This window comes from Puma concolor, chromosome A2, assembly GCF_028749965.1.
Source record: "Puma concolor isolate L17-30 chromosome A2, mPumCon1.1.hap2, whole genome shotgun sequence".
NCBI classification, from domain to species: domain Eukaryota; kingdom Metazoa; phylum Chordata; class Mammalia; order Carnivora; family Felidae; genus Puma; species Puma concolor.
In genome coordinates, this window is record NC_141668.1 from 91,056,129 (window position 1) to 91,075,516 (window position 19,388).

Here is a 19,388-nt window from a genome sequence, read left to right on the forward strand (position 1 = left end):
GAGCCCAAATGTCCATCGATGGATGAATGGATAAAGAAGATGTGGTATATATATACACATACATACATACAATGGAGTAGTACTCAGCAATCAAAAAGAATGCAAGCTTGCCATTTGCAACTACATGGATGGAATTAGAGGATATTATGCTAAGCAAAATTAGAGAAAGACAAATATCATAGGACTTCACTCATATGAGGACTTTAAGATACAAAACAGATGAACATAAGGGAAGGGAAGCAAAAATAATATAAAAACAGGGAGGAGGACAAAACCTAAGAGACCCTTAAATATGGAGAACAAACAGCGTTAATGGAGGGGTAGTGGGAGAGAGGATGGGCTAAATGGGTAAGGGGCATTAAGGAATCTACTCCTGAAATCACTGTTGCACTATATGATAACTAAACTTGAATGTAAATTAAAAAAAATAAATAACTAATAAAAAAAAAAAACAAAGCTCTTCCTCAGAAATAAATTCTAGATAGACCCATATACTTATAAACAGAAGTAAAAGTTCTGTTTTAAGACCCATTCAGTGGAGAAAGAATGGTCTCATTGGTAAATGGTGCTGGCACAAATGGAGATCGACAATCCAAAGAACTTAAGTTGGACTCCTACTTCCCACTACATACAAAAGTTAACTCCAAATGGATCAACAGCCTAAATATAAGAGCTAAAACCATAAAACTCTTAAAAGAAAACACAGGAATAAAGATTCAGGACCTTGAGTCTGGCAATAGATTCCTAGATTATACAAACAGAAGCATGTGCAACAAAAGAAAAAATAGATCCATTGGACTATCAAAATTAAAAACCCTTTTGCATCAAAAGGCATTATCGGGGCGCCTGGGTGGCGCAGTCGGTTAAGTGTCCGACTTCAACCAGGTCACGATCTCACGGTCCGTGAGTTCGAGCTCCGCGTCGGGCTCTGGGCTGATGGCTCAGAGCCTGGAGCCTGTTTCAGATTCTGTGTCTCCCTCTCTCTCTGTCCCTCCCCCGTTCATGCTCTGTCTCTCTCTGTCCCAAAAATAAATAAACGTTGGAAAAAAAAAAAAAAAGGCATTATCAAGAAAGCAAAAAATTGGGGCACTTGACTGGCTCAGTCAGTAGATCATACAACTCTTAATCTCAGAGTCATCAGTTCAAGTCCCACGTGGGGCATAGAGCCTAAACAAAATTTAAAAAAGAAGAAAGCAAAAGACAACCTACAGAAGAGAGAATATTAACAAATCATACATCCAATAAAGGTCTAGTACCTAAAATAAATAACAAGCACAACTCAATAACAACAACAACAAAAATGTCAACAGACATTTCTCCAAAGATCTACAAGTCACCAACAAGTACGTGAAAAGATACTCAATGTCATCAATCATTTAGAGAATGCAAAAACCACAATGAAAGACCACTTCGAACCAAAAAGGATGGCTATAATTTAAAAAGGATGGCTCGGGACACCTAGGTAGTACTCAGTTGGTTAAGTGTCCCAACACTTGCTTTTGGCTCAGGTCATGATTGTGAGATCAAACCCTTCACTGGGCTCCATGCTGGGCATGAAGCCTACTTAAGATTCTCTCTTTTCCTCTTCTTCCCCCACTTGCACTTGCACACACACTCTCTCCCCCAATAAAAAAATAAGAAAAATAAGAAAAAGGATGGCTATAATTTAGAAAGGAAGGTAGGAAAGAAGGAAGGAGGAAGGAAGCAAGAAAGGAGAAACTAACAAATGTTAGCAAAGATGTGGAGAAACCCTTATACATTGCTGGAGGGAATATCAAGAAGTGGAACCTCTAGAGGAAAGAGTGGTGATAAACATAGAATTATAATACAACCACCTAGCAGTCCCCTCCCTAAGTATATAACCAAAAGAAGTGAAAACTGGTACTCAAATACACACATACACACATTCATCCATCAGTGATGAATGGATAAACTGTGGCATTTCCATGTAATGGAATATTATTTGGCCGTAAAATGGAATGAAATACTGATTCACGCTACAACTGGATGAACCTCAGACGCATTATATGAAATGAAAGCAGCCAGATACAAAAAGGTACATACTGCATGATTCCACTATATAAAATACTCAGAACAGGTCAATCCAAAGGGACAAAGTGCAGACTGGTAGTGGCTAGGAGCTGGCAGAAGGAGCAGTGGGGTATAAGTGTTTAAAGGGCACAGGTTTCTTTTTTCAGGAGATGAAACATTTTGGAACTGGTGGCTGCAACATTGTGAATATCCTAAGTGCCACTGAACTGTTCACTTTAGAATGGTTAATTTTATGCTGTGTGAATTTCACCTCAATTTTTTAAGTTTGTGTAGATATCTCATTTGCTAGTCTATACATCTCCACCTCAGCCAGGAATGCTCTCCCCAGCTCAGTGTTCCCCTCTCAATACCTTAGGTCTCCCTGGTACACGGCCCAGATGCAGCTGGAGAGAAAACACTGGGTCAAAAATGATCTGTGAAAACAAACTTTAAGAACGTATATTTACATAAAGACTGAAACTGTATGCTGGGGGAAAAAAGCACTAGAGAAATGTATACACTAAAACTTCCTTAACAAAATCCAAACACAAATGGAAGGTGAGGCCTTCCATGAACACAGACAGTGACCAACACTCAAGTCTGCATTACCACCACCAATGTTTGAAAATGTCAGGCAGCAACTTCCTCCTAAGTTTCAAACTTCAAACCACAAGGCAGAACAGCACAGAAATTTCTCTGCAACACCTACCCGTATTTCATGTTTGAGACACTGCAGGCAGTCTAGCACTTTCTCAAGAGCTGATTCTTAAAGCAAATAAGATTATAATACTGGCACTGTTCAGAAATGTTAGGAACAATAAAGTCTTTCTTCTCAATTACTTACTATGTAACTTACTCAGCACCAAAGTGTACAAGATACTACATAGTAACAAAGAACACAGGGAAACAGTGTTTGGTGCTTTAGAGTTATTTTAAGGATAAAGTGGGAATAGTACATTAATTTCTAAGAAGTGAAAAAAATATCTCTATTGTGTATTATATCATATATATATGTATGTATGTATGTATGTATGTGTGTGTATGTATGTGTGTGTGTGTGTGTGTGTGTGTGTGTGTGTGTGTGTGTGTGTGTGTGTATATATCTTTAACACTATAGCAATGATCTGGGGACATATCACTCACACTTTTCCCTTAGCAGAGCCAAGCAAACCGGCTGAAAACTTCACCTACGGAAGCTTTTTTCAAGGTAAGAAATACCACCTCAAGTATGCACAGGACAAACAAATTTTTGGAAGGATTCAAACTGTCTTTCCTTAAAAGTACTCTGACCAAATGATTCATAACCAAAAAGTTAACAAACATGAAGCATGGATAAGTAAGGCTTGTACACCCTTTGACTAATAAGGAATGCTACTGACATCTACAGGGTACGTCCAGCATGCCTGGGGTTTTCCATCTATTATCATTTAATGCCCAATAATCCTGTCATTCCTATTCAAAATCCATGTATGCACACTGAAGTAGGTACATGATGAAGTTAACTGAAGCTGTTCATCAGTAATTATCATGGTGGTTTCATTCAACCAAGACTTTTATGATTCCCAGCTATAACCCCCCAAAAAGGTGCTCTCAACATCCCTACCTATATACTAATTTGATAAGCATGTAATTCAAGCCATCCAAGGCACTGATAAAAACATTTAGCAAAACAGGATCAAAGACAAAGTATTTCATCTCACCATTTAATGAACTCTTTGAAAGTAAAGTTAGTGATTAAATCATTAATACTTTCGGAGAGCAGGTGTTAAACTATCAAGGTGTGCAATTATATAAACTGCATTTCTCCAGCCCTTCAACAAAGTATCACGAGAGATTACCACATGCCTTGCTGAAATGAAGACCGGGTTTAGCTTAGGCGTGGCTTGTTTGGTCCTACTACAGTAGATTCTACACCATTCTGTCCGCATGAATAAACCAAGAGCCAAAAATGTCAAGGCAAGTTCACACACCATCTCCGTGGGTGAGCTAAGACTGGAAACCAGGTCTTTTGACAACTATTTTTTCTTTAAACTCAATTTTCAGAAAATGAATTCATGGCATTATTTAATGACATCATCTTTCCCCAGTTCCTGAAGCCTTAAAAAACCAAGAGGCTATCCTTGACTCTTGTCTTCTCTCACACTCACCAGTAAATCCAATCAGCTCTCACTTCAAATTAAGTCCCCAATCTGACCATTCTCACCTCCTCCACTAAGACCACCTACTCACACCACGAGCACAACCCACCCAGACTAGTGGCCGCTGCAGCCTCCTGCCTGAGATCCTGCCACTCTACAATTCATTATCATACAGTGGCCACAGTGACACTGTTGGTTTTTCTTTTTCAGTTTTGAAACAACAAACTTGTAGAAAAGCACAATACAAAGACTTTCTTCCCCAAACCACCTGAGAGTGAGCTGCCAACCTGAGGCTCCAACATCCTCAAAAGCAAAAAACAAGGATGGTCTGCAAACTACAACAAAATCATCAAGATCAGGAAATGAAGACTGCTACATTACTATGCTTTAATCCTCAAAGCCTGCTCCAGGCCACCCCTTACACATGGTGGGGACAGCATGGGCCCTGACTCTCCGTGCAGTCTACTCTCCCCTCTGGACACTCTCCCCACCCTGATCAAGCCCTAGCATCCCACACTAGATGACCCCATCAGAAAGACCCTGTCTTCACCCTACTTAGGCTCTGACTCTGGTGACATCCGCCATGCCCTCCCAACATGGATCCTCTGTCCCAGGCCACCATCCCCATCCCACGAGGGCCAACATGCTGCTTTGTGCCACAACAGCTCCACACACCCCTCCTCAAATGGTATGTGCCTACCTTGCACTGTCCCACCTAATGGTTTCAGGACAGAACTGTTCAGAAAAAAGAAAGGGAGAGTGATCACTTCTCACTCTTTGGCTCAAAACCCTCCAATCGCTTTTTCATCTTTCCCAGAATAAAATCCAAACTCTTTCCCATGGTCCAACAGGTCCTATAAATCTTTCCCCTACCTCTCTACATCTATGCAGTAAAAAAAGCACTCTATATTTACTGGCCTTTATTCAAACATACTAAAAACTCTTTTTTGGGCATCTGAGTGGCTCAGTCAGTTAAGCGTCTGACTTCAGCTCAGGTCATGAACTCATGGTTTGTGGGTTCGAGCCCCGTGTTGGGCTCTGTGCTGACAGCTCAGAGCCTGGAGCCTGCTTCAGATTCTGTCTCTCTCTCTCTCTGCCCCTCCCCTCATGCTCTCTCTCAAAAATGAATAAATGTTAAAAAAAATTTTTTTTTAAATCTTTCTTACCTCAGGGCCTTTATATTGTGTTCTCTGTCTCTCTGAAAGCTCTCCCGCCTCTCCAAACCTTAGTAAGTTCAAACCTGATTTCCTAAGAGGCTTTCCCCAGTTTGTTCCCCATGCACCATTCCCAGACCTCCATCTACCCCCTTACCTTTATTTTCTTTATAGTACTTATGACTACCTCACAGTATAATACATGCTTATTTATATCCCACAAGAACAGAACAATTTCTTCTTTACTGTTGTATCCCCATATTTGGAATGTCCTTAATATACAGTAGACACATGAATGTCTGCATGATGGCTGAATTCCCCAAGAATCCATCTTGGTGACAAAAACTAAGCAAACATGATGCCATTTTACATCTATAGGATGTATGTAAAGATGCTAGAAATGGCGGTGTAACTTAAAATATTAGTACTGACACTTACGTGGTGCTTTAAAGTATACTATTACCCGCAATAATTCCGAGCAGTATCTGTACTGAGTTCACTTTCTCTTCTTCACAGATAGACAAAGCTCAGAAAAGTGCCATGATGTGCATAGGCAGTAACTGACAAGTTCATGACTGGAACTTGGGCCTAGATTCTAAGTACTATTAATGACACCATGCAAGTCCCTCTGTATGTGCACCACTAGTCAATCACTCTCTTAATTCCCAACAGCCTTCCCTTTAACTTCCAGAATTACTGGAATGTTTCAAAAGAACAGCTAGAGGTGCGGAAATACTGTAATTTTCAACCCTACCTATATATTTATGTCTTACTGAAAGCATAATGCACGCTCTGACTACAGGTCTATTGCATGATAGCTCTGTTTTTATAAAGAGTTCAGGCAAAAGACCCTTGATAATGGGCGTTTTATTTTAGCGCCATATTCCAGGAGTCAGCAAACTATAGCTCACCACCTGTTTCTGTAACAACGTGTAAGGTAAAAAACGGTTTTTACATTTTTAAATGGTTGGGGGGAAAATAATCAAAATAATATTTCATGACAGCTGAAAATTTTAAGGTAATTCTGAGTTCACTGTCCATAAGTAAAGTCTGACTGAGACACCCTCACATTCATGTGTTTATTGATTTCCCACAGCTGCTTCTGCACTACGGTGGCAAGTTAGGGAGCTACGACAGATATGTGGCCTGAAAAGCAATCCTTTCCAGATCCTTTGTCAACCACTCCCACAGTCTCCTGGTTTTGCACCCCTCCCCAACATAGTGACCCCCAAAAAACATCCCCTGACCTCCTCCCTGCCAAGATTGGCTAAGGTTTTTCTGTGGCACCGGATTTTTCTCCCATCACTTCACATCCATGCGACATGTGTACTGTCTGTATACAGCTGCCTCCCCAACTAGATTACAACATGGGAGACCCACATCAGCTTGTTCATTATTAGATCCCACTGCCCAGCAATACTGTCCACAGTAGGCACCCAATACCTGCTGAATGAATGAAAGGGCAGAAGATACTATATTCAGATGAGCTGATCTAAAACACCTTCAAATTTACAAGAAATTTCTGCCAGAAGATACCAGAAATACATTTTATCAGGGTTACAAAGGAGTCATATGAATGATTCTAACCCCTGCTTCATTCTACTCATAAACCCCAACAATGCACAAAATGGATCAGGGCAGGACAGGGAAGGGGGGCGCGGGGGGGCGGGGGGGGGGCGGGTAGTGGGGAGAGGTTAAACTAAAATGCAGCCCAGTAGTAAAAGGTATTAACAACAACAAAAACAGGAACAACCCAAGTTTGCAGGCTCAGATGTGAGTCCGCAAAACTCATATATAGCAGAGGCTGCTTTGCTCCTCAGTTTCAACCACAACCTCCAAAAAAATCTTCCTCCCACATTGCCTTTACATATTTCACCATGTCACACTGCCTATTAGTCATCTAATTTATTCACTCACCTTACAAGAAATCTCTTTTTTAAGAGATTTTTTTAAAACACAAACAGATCTAAAAAGCTAAAGAAACAAATAGCTAAAGAAACCTAAATAACAAAAATTTTCATGCATTAACATGGACCACACAAAGCAGTTTTGATCATGAGACAGGAGGGGGGAAAAAAAAGTAGGTAGTTTAAGGAAATGAAGCCCTCATGGGCTGCGGCATGAGGTTCTAAGCCCGGAAGCTTCGGGAAAACTGAAACCAGGAGAAAACAGACCCAAAGGGCAAAACTGATGGAAAAGGTACAGAAAAGGAAATGGGAGGTGTCTAATATAAAGACACTTACTTCAATTTTCCCTAGGTCAGACAAGCATCTATCAGAAAAAGGGAAAAGAGGGCTCATCTCTACAATGTGGTTTAAGAACTCTGTTGGAGTAGGAAAATGTCTTCTCTTCAAAGGAATGACAACTAATCAACGAAAAAGATACTAAGAGAATTAGACAATTCTCATTTGCAACCCACAGTTGCAAAACACTGATTCAGGCAAGAAACACCAAGGGATGTTAAAACCACTGCATAATTATAAGAACAGATACTCACACAGTCTGAAAATATCTTATTTAAAAAGGGAAAAGAAATCTCCACAATCAAAAAACCTGGAAGACACATTTTAACCAAATGATACTTAACATTAGCAATAATGATGTGTCTCATGTGATAATAAGGACGCACTGAGAAGGGGACACCATGACCTATGATGTATTCCTGTCAAAAGTATTTAATCTGATTCTTAATCATGACAAATCAGACAAATCCAAATTAAGAGACTCATCTATAAAACAACTGGTCTGGGCTCTTTAAAACTCTCATGGCCATTAAAAAAATAAATTAGCCTGGGGGAACCATTCCAGATCAGCGTTACTTAATTCTCAGATCACTAAAAGCCCTCAAAATGTTTGCTATTGATCCATGATAAGAGAAGTACACAAGTTAGAGTTCAGAAATTTTTATAGCAACTTGATCATAGAATCTAATTTTTAAATGAGCCTTAATTTTATGTCTTCATTTCTTCCATTTTACTTTCCTAGTAATTTATTATCATTGTATTTTAAAAAATTATTGGTCCACAGCAGAATGGAAATGAAAGAAAAAAAAAATGATCCTTCTCCAATAGAGTTTCAGAAGGAGAACTAAGAGACATGACATCTAAATGTAATGTGTGCTCCTGGATTTAAATTATATATGTGTAGTGTGTGTGTGTGTGTGTGTGTGTGTGTGTGTGTGTGTGTGTTTGTATACATATATATAATTTAACATATAGTCACACAATATTCTACCAATGTTAAATTTATGCACACACACACACAACATTCTATCAATGTTAAATTCCCTACGAGTGATAATAACACTGTGGTTGTATTGTAGGAAAACATCCCTTTTCTTAAGAGACATGCTTAATTATTCAGGGGTGAAGTTAATATGTCAGCAGCTCTCAATGTCTACTCCCAAATGACTTAGCAAAGAATAAGTTGTAGGACTGATGGGATGGGGTAGTGTGGATGGTAGGATAAAATATAAATCATTTAGTTTAAAAATTACGAAACCTATCCAAGTATAAATATGACAGTAATATAAATTTAGAGATTAAGTGAAATACCAACTAGAAACCACACAAAATATTTTCTATAACCTGGTCCTTTGATAGTAAAATTCACATGGGTTTGACAAAAATTAAATAATTTAAGTGATAATTATATATTCATGGGTACCATAAATAATTTAAATTAAAATTATATTTTCATGGGGACCAGGTTTTCAAAATATAATAGTTTAAAACTAAAAGAAGGCATTAATCAATGGACTAAAACATAAAACAGTATTTCTACAGACATTTTTAAATTTTTAACTATAAATAACAAATGACTCAATATATGAGAATGCAGTTCAAAACAAAAGGAATTACTTTGAATATACCACACACCACTATATTCTACAATAAATTTCAGATGTGTCAAAGAGTTAAATATAAAGAATAACCCATAAAAACAAATACTGATCCTAAAAGCATATCTTACCTTTGGAGAAGAGAAAATTCATCACTAAAGAATGAACAGAGAGACAAGAGATGAAGAGAGAAAAGTTAAATGAGTTCTGACACGTAAACCATAAATCCTTAAAGTTCATTCGTTCAGCAATTCATTTGACTTACTACAAGTTCATAGAACATTCCAAGCGTGGATGTAAGCCCTGAATTTTCAGAGTTTGAGTAAAATACACATGGCCCCTGACCTCACAGAGCTTAAGTCTAGTAGGAACTGAGCAAACAGCACAAAAAGCAATGGGATGTTCTGGTAAGCACCACAGAGGAAAAGACAGACTGCTCCAAGTAAAGACCTACTGAGGAGGCACTGTACACAGGATGGTCACGAAAGAATTCTCTAAGAAACAACATCAAAGCTGATACCAGAAGAAAGAACAAGAAACCAGCAAAGCGAAGAGGGAAAACAGCAGCTCAAAAAGGCCAGAGGCAGGAAAGGGCCCAAGAGATCATGAACAACACCAGTGGACAAGGGCAAGTGATAAAGATGACATTCTAAAGTACCAAGAAAAACACAAGTTCCAACACAACACATCACTGCAAGGGAAGTGTGTACATTCCTGATAGCCACCTGCATTTATCCACCTAACAAAGCTGAATGAAATACAATGACAAAAGTTGGAGAGGATGAGGAAAGAGACAGAACTGTATGCTAGAGTGTTATTTAACCTAAAGACAATCCAGGAGCCAACACTGACACACCTACTCTCATGACATCTTGGTGGCGAGAGGCTGGACCCAGCTACATCCCATACTCCCAGATCTGTGCAAAAGCAGTGAGAGATGTGCTAAGACAGAATTCAAAGCAAACGCTGAGAAGACTTCTGGCAGCACGGTAAAAAGTGTGAAAGTGAAAAAGGGGTAATCTACCCTGACTAAAGCTTGAAATGCTACATTTTCAAGGTGAAGAAGATGTGTGGGTACATGTTACGGCAGAATGAAAACTATCTCACTTCATGGGGAAAAATGCCTGGCTTGTTCTAGACTGACATTGTCGATAAAGTATGGCTCAAAAAATTAAGAAAAATACAGAAAATCTAAAAATAAATGACAGAAACTATAACACTGCTCATATCTTTGGATTTCACATAAGCTTCTATTTCCCAAAAATATTACTCTTCCTCCCCCTAAAACCAAGTGCACAAAATATAGTCACAAGAAATGATCCTTCCAAAATAAAAAAGAAACCACCAAAAAGCCTAAATGTGTGAAAGTACGTAAATTGTAATGGGTTAATTTAAATTAGAAATGTACATGAGCGTAGATTAAAAAGTACCCAAAATACATCAAGTAGTAAATAATGACATTTAGTTTGTATATATGGACAAAACATAAAATGTTTATAACTTTTTAAATGTTTGTATTTGAAGAGACAAATAACATTTTGTAACCATGGACTGCTCTGCTCAAGACTATGTTCAGTTGTATCTTTTTTAAATCAACAGATTAAAGAATTAAAGTATTACAATGACACTCCTATTCCCACTCTTTAGAATTAACAACTGCTAACATTATTTTAAAATAGCTTTTTTTTTTTTTTTTTCAAGCTAAGCTAACCCTTTAAAATAAACCCTGAGTCCTAACCTCTTCTCCTGGCTCCTAGTGGCAGTTACGTTCTGATGGAAGCCCAAGTGTCCACCTCTGGATACTTTTATGAGAGACAGAGAATCCAAGGGACAGCGCACAGAGAAGCGAATACAGACACACAACCATCAACAATACACGGTACTGGAAACCTTTTATAATTTTTTTTTTTTTAACGTTTATTTATTTTTGGGACAGAGAGAGACAGAGCATGAACGGGGGAGGGGCAGAGAGAGAGGGAGACACAGAATCGGAAACAGGCTCCAGGCTCTGAGCCATCAGCCCAGAGCCCGACGCGGGGCTCGAACTCACGGACTGCGAGATCGTGACCTGGCTGAAGTCGGACGCTTAACCGACTGCGCCACCCAGGCGCCCCTGGAAACCTTTTATAAATGGCATTATACTTTTCTATCATTTGTCAAACTTGATGCAAGTTTTTCTACAAATAAATATTTTGTACTTATGTCCTTTATACATGCTTTTTAATTCGAAAAATAGGTGTATTTTTCTAGCTGATGTAAGTAACGATAGATCTAATGCATTTACAACATTACAACATATGAATACAGTCCCCACTGATTTTTCCCAAGTGTTCTATCACACGGCGTTATAAAATTTCCGGGGTTTTTGTGGGTTTTTAATTTTAATAGAAGCTTATTTTTAGCAAATTAAACAATACTACTTATTAACCAGATTAAGTTTCGAATTAAGCAAAGCAAAAACAAAAATATAACTCAAATCATGATTATCTGTATCCACCAGGTAATAAATCAAATACCTTCATTATCAGTTGTTAAGTACAACTATAAATTAATCATCCAACTATTAAAAACCAATCACAGCTTTAAAAAGAACTATGTGTATCATACAAAAATAAAATCTGTACATTTTTTTCAAATTAAAAAGCATGTATAAAGGACATAAGTACAAAATATTTATTTGTAAAAAAATATCAAATGTGCCTTATTTATGACTTATACTGTTTTTTCTGAAATTTTCTTAAAAATAAATTCAGATCTTGATTTGTTGCCACCTACTGGTTAAATTCATACTTGAATAATATCATTGCACATTAAAAATTCACTATAGTTAGTATAAAACACTATGTCAAAAATATCATAGTAATGATCTTTATAAAATTTTACTAAGCTGATCTGATAAATTTAGCTTTGGAGACGCTGGTTTTTTTGGAGGGGAGAAGTTTTTAAAGCTACACCATGAGTTAATAATACCTTGACTTTTAAAAATATTCTAACAAAATTTTCATTAGTGTGTTGGGAATGTTTAAAAGTTAAAATACTATCATAATTTGTGAAAAATATAAATCCTTATTTAATTAAAATACTTTCAGAATGTTATTTTATTTACAACGCAAATGTTTATGTGCGTCAGTTTTCCAGAATATTGGAATTATAGAACTTAAGACACTGTCATCTTTTTTACAGTTAATATGTCAGAATCAGGACCCCCTTCCAAAAAAAAAAGCCCACATGTTACATTTGTTCATTTTGCATTTTAAATATCTTTTCCTCTAGAGCAGTCCTTCACCCTCCTTTTTTTTTTTTTTTTTTAAGTACAACCACTGGATGAAAAATCAGTGGTCCCACTGCACTGTTTTTTAAAACCACTCTTTTACTTAACCATATTTAAAAAGCATAACAAACAGAACACATGGAGTTATTTTTGGATCCCAATTCTAAAAAATCAACTGTAAGAAGTAATTGTGGAAATGTGAATACAAGACTGGGTTTAGATGACCACAATCTAAAGGGGCAGACAGAGAGGGAGACAATCCCGAGCAGGTTCCATGTTGTCAACACCAGTAAGACACTCACCCACCTGAGCCACCCAGGTACCCCAGTGTCTCTTCTTATAAGGGCACTAATCCGATCCTAAGGGCTTCACCCTTATGACCTTATCTAAATCTAACTACTTGCCAAAGGCCCCATCTCCAAACACCATCACTTTGGGGGTTAGGGCTTCAATATCGGAACTTGGGGGGACACAAATCAGTCCACAGCAGTCACTAAAAGATTTGTACATTTTCTTACATAGTCACAAATCATTAGCATATCTAACAAAGTAACAAAACTGAATTTAAGTGACAGGTACTTGCATTTAATATGCTATTAACTCAACTTCTAAGTTTGAAATTTCTCATAATTAAAAAAAAGCTTTAAAAAAGAATGTATGAAACTACTTTTCAATGTAATTCCTATAACCAAAACCGGAATTAAAATGTCTTAAGATAAACAAAGTACTAATCTTAAATTATTACAAGGCAAAAAAAGAAGCTGACTTGAAAATTTGTCTTTGAATAAATTTGGTAAGAACTGTTACAGGATTTTTAAAATAATTTGTCTCACCTAAGAGTGTCAAGCTAAAAATGCTGACCTTACATACTCAATGTTCTAGTTAATTTGTCCAAATTATTTATCTACTTAAATGTCCTCAATTATGAAAAAGATATTATTTTTGGATCCTACTGTAAAGAGAGTATCTTTCCATTATATATCCAATAGGTTATTACTGAAATATTTTTAAATTATTTTTTGTTTGGAATACTTCACTTGCCTTAACTCTTCTTAATTATAATTTTCACAATAGTCTCTGATCTTTCAAATAGACTTTATCATCTGAAAATAATAAGCTTCACTTCTAGTTTGTGTATGTATGTTTTTCTTGTATGACTGCACTGACATTTCTTTTATTTTTAAAAAAAATTTTTTTTAACATTTATTTATTTTTGAGACAGAGAGAGACAGAGCATGAACAGGGGAGGGGCAGAGAGAGAGAGGGAGACACAGAATCTGAAACAGCCTCCAGGCTCTGAGCTGTCAGCACAGAGCCTGACGCGGGGCTCGAACTCATGGACCGTGAGATCATGACCTGAGCCGAAGTTGGACGCTTAACCGACCAAGCCACCCAGGCGCCCCTACACTGACATTTCTAAAATAACACTAAGCAGGATGCCTGGGTGGCTCAGTCGGCTAAGCATCCGACTCTTGATCTCAGCTCAGGTCATGATCTCACAGTTCATGAGTTCAAGCCCGGCCTCGGGCTCTGTGACAGCACAGAGCCTGCTTGAGATTCTATCTGCCCCTCCCCCACTCACATACTTGCATGTGCACACGCACACTCTCTCTCTCTTTCAAATAAACTTTAAATGTTTATTCATTTATTTTTGAGAGAGAGAGAGAGTCTGTAAACGGAGAGGTGCCGAGGGACAGGGGATCCGAAGCAAGCTCTGTGCTGACAGCAGAGAGCCCGATGTGGGGCTCACACTCACAAACCATGAGATCATGACCTGAGCCAAAGTCAGATGTTCAACTGACTGAGCCACCCAGGAGCTCCGAGAATAAGCTTTAAAAAAAAAAAAAAAAAAAAAAGTATCTACTTAAAATTCTGTGTGACAAAGTGGGAAATGTGCATAAAGAACTGGTACACACCAAAATACGACGGCTATCTCAAGAAAAAGCACTTGGGTAACCGAATTGTAGGCGGAATTAGCCACTTTCTTTCACAGAACATCATCTTTACTTGAAAAAACACCACAAACTATGCTTATTCAGACTTGGCTACATGAAAGACCTTTCTATAAAAAAATAAATAAATAAGCAAGCCTAGCATTTAAAGAAAAACAAATGAAAGAGTATTTGTTGCCAGTGATAAAATTCAAGCTTTCAAGACAACAGTCTGTAAAACTTCCGTGTGCCACCAGAAGCAGGACAGGTCTCAACGCTTAAAACTCTTCTGATCAGATATTAATGAGCATTACTTTGGGATACAGTTTAACGACATGTGTCAACATCTGAAGTACTGCATGCCTCATTTTCCAGAAGACTGACGCATGATGTTACAAAACCATGTATGGGGCAAAGAGTCATGTAAAGTACGAGAAAATCAATGGATTTTAATGTGACAGTATGAAAAGCTCATCAATATGGGTTTAGATTCCACAACACCACCTTTCTTCCAACACCTGCCCACTTGCCAAGTGTCAGTGTAGTCACAATGAATACCTATGATTATCTAAAAAGTCTATTAAAACACTCTTCCAACTACCTATCTGTCCACGGCCACATCTTCTTCATATGCTTACTTCAAATATATCACAACAGACTGAATGAAGAAGTATACGTGAGAATCCGTCTTCTACTAAGTCAGACGTTAAAGGCCACTTCTCTCAATGTTTTGAAAGTTAGTTTTCATTTTTTAAAAAATGTTATTTATGTGACCATTTTTTATTTTTGTTTTTTTAATGCTTATTTATTTACTTTGAGAGAGTGAGAGACAGAGGGAAGGGCAGAAAGAGAGGGGGAGAGAGAACCCAAGCAGGCTCCACACTGTCCGCAGAGCCTGACGCAAGTGTCCATCTCCGGGAACCACAAGTTTGCGCGATCTGAGCCGAAATTAAAAGTCAAAAGCTCAACTAGACACCCAGGCATCCCTGTTTGTTTGTTTGTTTGTTTGTTTAATGGTGAATGTTTCACTTCCTACTCTGTGGCCTATCAGTGTTAAAATTACTTTACTCCGTCAATCACAGACATGTACAACAACAAATACAAAATGAGAGAACTTCCACAAAAAGGATGGCCATTCTCCAACGAGATTTTTTAGATTTCTACTCACAAAACAGTCCTCCGCTGGAAAGAAAATCGTATCATCAGGAGAAATACATTAAAACCAGACAAAATAATATGTAAGAAAAGTACATATGTTCACATATCGATTTTCAAAGCAATTCTGGACCCTTCACACATTTTACCTCAGCTGTATGGGAGAAAGGTTAAGCATCAATTTGTCACAGACAACTCCATTCGGAAACAGAGGGGGAGGTTTGTGAGACAGTCACAGGGGTGCACACAGGGCCAAAGGGAAGGCCAACGGTGCAGAGAAGGGTCGGGATGGAGACAGCCCTGGATGATCTTGACCACATCGTCTGGGTCCTACTCCAAAAGGGCAGGATCTCCAGTCACTGGGCACAGGGTTCAAATTCTAGGAAGGAAGCTCCAGGTCTGGATCAAGTCAGGTGCCTGCGGGAGGACAGAGGATACGCTCCACCCCTCTACCCGCACTTCTCCCAGCACTCTCAATACTGAATGATCCAGCAAAATGAAAAAAGGGTGTCCTTTTCACAAGGTGATGAAATGACCAACAGCAAAGAAACAACACATGCCCGCCAGGCAAGGTGAAGTTACTGTGGTTTTGAAACACGCTTGAGTTTTGTCATTGACATTCTAGAAATCCACTACATTTGACATAAACATAAAACCACACGAGAAGATGAGACACAAGAAAATAGATAGCAGTCCAGTTTCTTACTAATCCTCCACATCCTCATTTCTTCCTGGTCACCACAAAGATATGTAATTACATACACCTCCTCCAACTAGTATAATAAAGCACCCATACTCAATTACTTACCAAATGTTCCCTGGACTCTAAGACATAATTAAATGATTTCCTTCCAAAGACTACCCTCCCTGAGCTTATACTTAAGAGTAAACAAAGTAACTTAAAGTGCCAAAACAACTGAAGAACATACGATACACTATCGACCAATTTGTCTTCCATAGACAAGTACTGCAAGTAAGTTCTTCCCATGCAATCAAATTAACCCTCACAGCAATCTCACAAAGCAAAAACAATGGCTCTCGCTCAGGAGTGATTTTGATATGCCCCCCACGCAATGCCCAGAGACCTCCGGCAACGACTGGAGACCTTTTCCATCATCAGGCTGATTAGCTGCGACGAGCATCTGCAGTGCCAAGGCTGAAAAATGCTGTCGGTAATCATTCTCCATTTCACTGACAAAACAGGTTCAGAAAAAGTGATTTTTTTTGCCCAATCCATGACACCCAAGAAGTAGTAAAGCTGCAGTTTAAACCTAGGTCTAATTCCAGAATCCACAATCATAACCATGATTTATGTAGGCTCAAATTATAATAAAATAAAAAGCTGAAATTAAAAAATATATACTAATAACAACATCAAAAAATATTAAATACTTAGGAATAAATCTGACCAAAGATGTGTAACACCTGTACACTGAAAACTAGAAAATATTACTGAAAAGAATTAAAGACAACCTAAATAAAGGTAGAAACATATGTTCATGGACCACAGATTCAGTACTGCTAAGATGTTACTTCTCCCCCAAATTTATCTATAGATTCAATGCAACCCCAATCTAAATAAGCACTTTTTGGTAGAAACTGACAAGCTGATCCTACAACTCATGGAGAAATACAAAGGATCTAGAATAACCAAAAAAAAAACTTTGAAAAACAACAAATATGGAGGACTTAAACCACCGGACTTCAAGAATTATTATAAAAGCTACAGTAATCAAGACAGTAAAATATCAATAGAGATGAAAAGGTCTATAATCAATAGGACAGATTCAAGTCCGGAAAGAGAACACACATATGTGGTCAATTAATGTTCAACAAAAAAAACAAAGGCAATTCAGGGAAGAAAGAATAGTCTTTTCTACAAAAAGTGCTGGAGGGGCACCTAACTGGCTAGGTCAGTACAGCACGGAACCCTTGATCTCAAGGTTGTGGGTTCAAGCCCCACACTGGGTATAGAGATTAATTAAAAATAAAATCTTCACCCACATTTGTACTTAAAAAAAAAAAATTTGCTTATCTAGCTTCTGACTTAAAATACTGAAAGTAAGGGTGCCTGGGTGGCTCAGTCAGTTAAACATCCAACTCTTGGTGTCAGCTCAGGTAACAATCTCACCATCTGTAAGTCTGAGCCCCGCGTCAGGCTCCACACTGACAGTGCAGAGCTGGCTTGGGATTCTCTCGATATCCCTCTCTCTCTCTGTCCCTCCCCCACTAGCTTTCTCTTTCTCTCTCTCTCTCTCAAAATAAACATTTTTTTAAATCATAAAAATGAATAAAATACTGAAAAGAAGAGGAGGGGATTTTAAGTAATTGTACAAAGGGAACAAAGAACAATGACAGCTCTTACACTGATGTGCAGTGTTCAGAGTCCGTTAGGATGAATCTCAATTCAGTCAAGTTTCTCTCCTACAGATTCAAAAACTAAAAACTAAACAGTAGTTTTCAGGTTGGTGAGATAATCCAAATTCATTTGCACATTTTAAAGAAATGCACAAGACCAGACTAGAGAAATGAATAATATGACCAAATATACCACAGGAAATCAAAAAATACTATATTAAAAAGAAGGAAAAGACGTTATGTAACAATTAGAAGTTACAAAAGAGAATAAGGTTAAAAAAAACACAACTGAAACACCATATCATCTGAAGAACAAAAACTTTTCATTTATTCATTCATAAATATTTATTTTATACACGAAGAAATGTGTTTGGAATATAAAGCTGGGCAAGAAACAAGCGTCCAAAATGGACATGGCCAATGACCACAAAGGCATATGTTCTATATCTGCTCTGACCAATATCATAGCCACTAGCCACATGTGACTAGTTAAATTTAAACTAACTTACGTTAGGTGCACCTGGGTGGCTCAGTCGGTTAAGTATCCAACTTCGGCTCCAGTCATGATCTCACAGTTCATGAGTTTGAGCCCATCAGGCTCTGTGCTGACAGCTCAGAGCTTGGAACCTGCTTCAGGTTCTGTGTCTCCCTCTCTCTCTGCCCCTCCCCCACTAGCACTCTGTCTGTGTGTGTGTGTGTGTGTCTCTCTCTCTCAAAAATAAACCTTAAAAAAAATGTAAACTAATTTACGTTAAATAAAATTAGAACTTCAGTCCCTCAGTCACAACAGCCGTACTTCAAGTGATCTAGAACACGCTCCAGGCTGCCATATTGGGCAGCACAGATACAGAACATCTCCATCATCACACAAAGATCTGTTGGACAGCACTGGTTTAAAATATTGTTATACACTTCCCTGTCTCTGTTGACTCAACAAAAAAATGGAATCTTAACTTCTTCCCTTCTTCAAAAGGAAAGTGTAAAATGTTAACCACCTGTCTCCTGGAAAGTACCATGTAACAGTTTTCCTACAGGTGTATTTACTGTATTAAAAGCTGAAAAAAGTCTTCCTAGGTTAACTCATACAGGAAAATAATCATTTTGAATGCTTTCACCATGGCTTTAAAATCTTTACAACATTTATCATTTGAGTATTTCAGGGGCACCTGGGTGGTTCAGTCAGTTAAGCATCTGACTCTTGGTTTCAGCTCAGATCATAATCTCACGGTTCTTGAGTTCAAGCCCTGCATCGGGCTCTGTGCTGACAGTTCAGAGTCTGGAGCCTGCTTCGGATTCTGTGTCTCCCTCTCTCTCTGTCCCTTCCCAGCTCGTGCTCTGTCTCTCTCTCTCTCAAAAAATAAATGACATTAAAAATTTTTTTTAAATAAAAATAAAATATTTTAAAAAGAGACAAACAAAGGAAATGGTGGTCGCCAGGGGTCAGGTAAGGGGGAAGAAGGAAGGCGTTGTTTGATGGGTCCAAGAATTGTGGTTCTTTAAGACAGTCTT

The 19,388-nt window shown here is 38.1% G+C and overlaps 1 protein-coding gene and 1 pseudogene across 14 annotated transcripts in view; one reads left to right on the top strand and one right to left on the bottom strand.

The window, feature by feature from the left end:
* Positions 1 to 19,388, bottom strand: part of SRPK2 (SRSF protein kinase 2) — a 260,630-nt gene that overhangs the window by 209,679 nt on the left and 31,563 nt on the right. The gene's annotated exons all lie outside the window — the stretch shown is intronic.
* LOC147583307 (ATP synthase F(1) complex subunit epsilon, mitochondrial pseudogene) lies at positions 9,572 to 10,455 on the top strand (annotated as a pseudogene).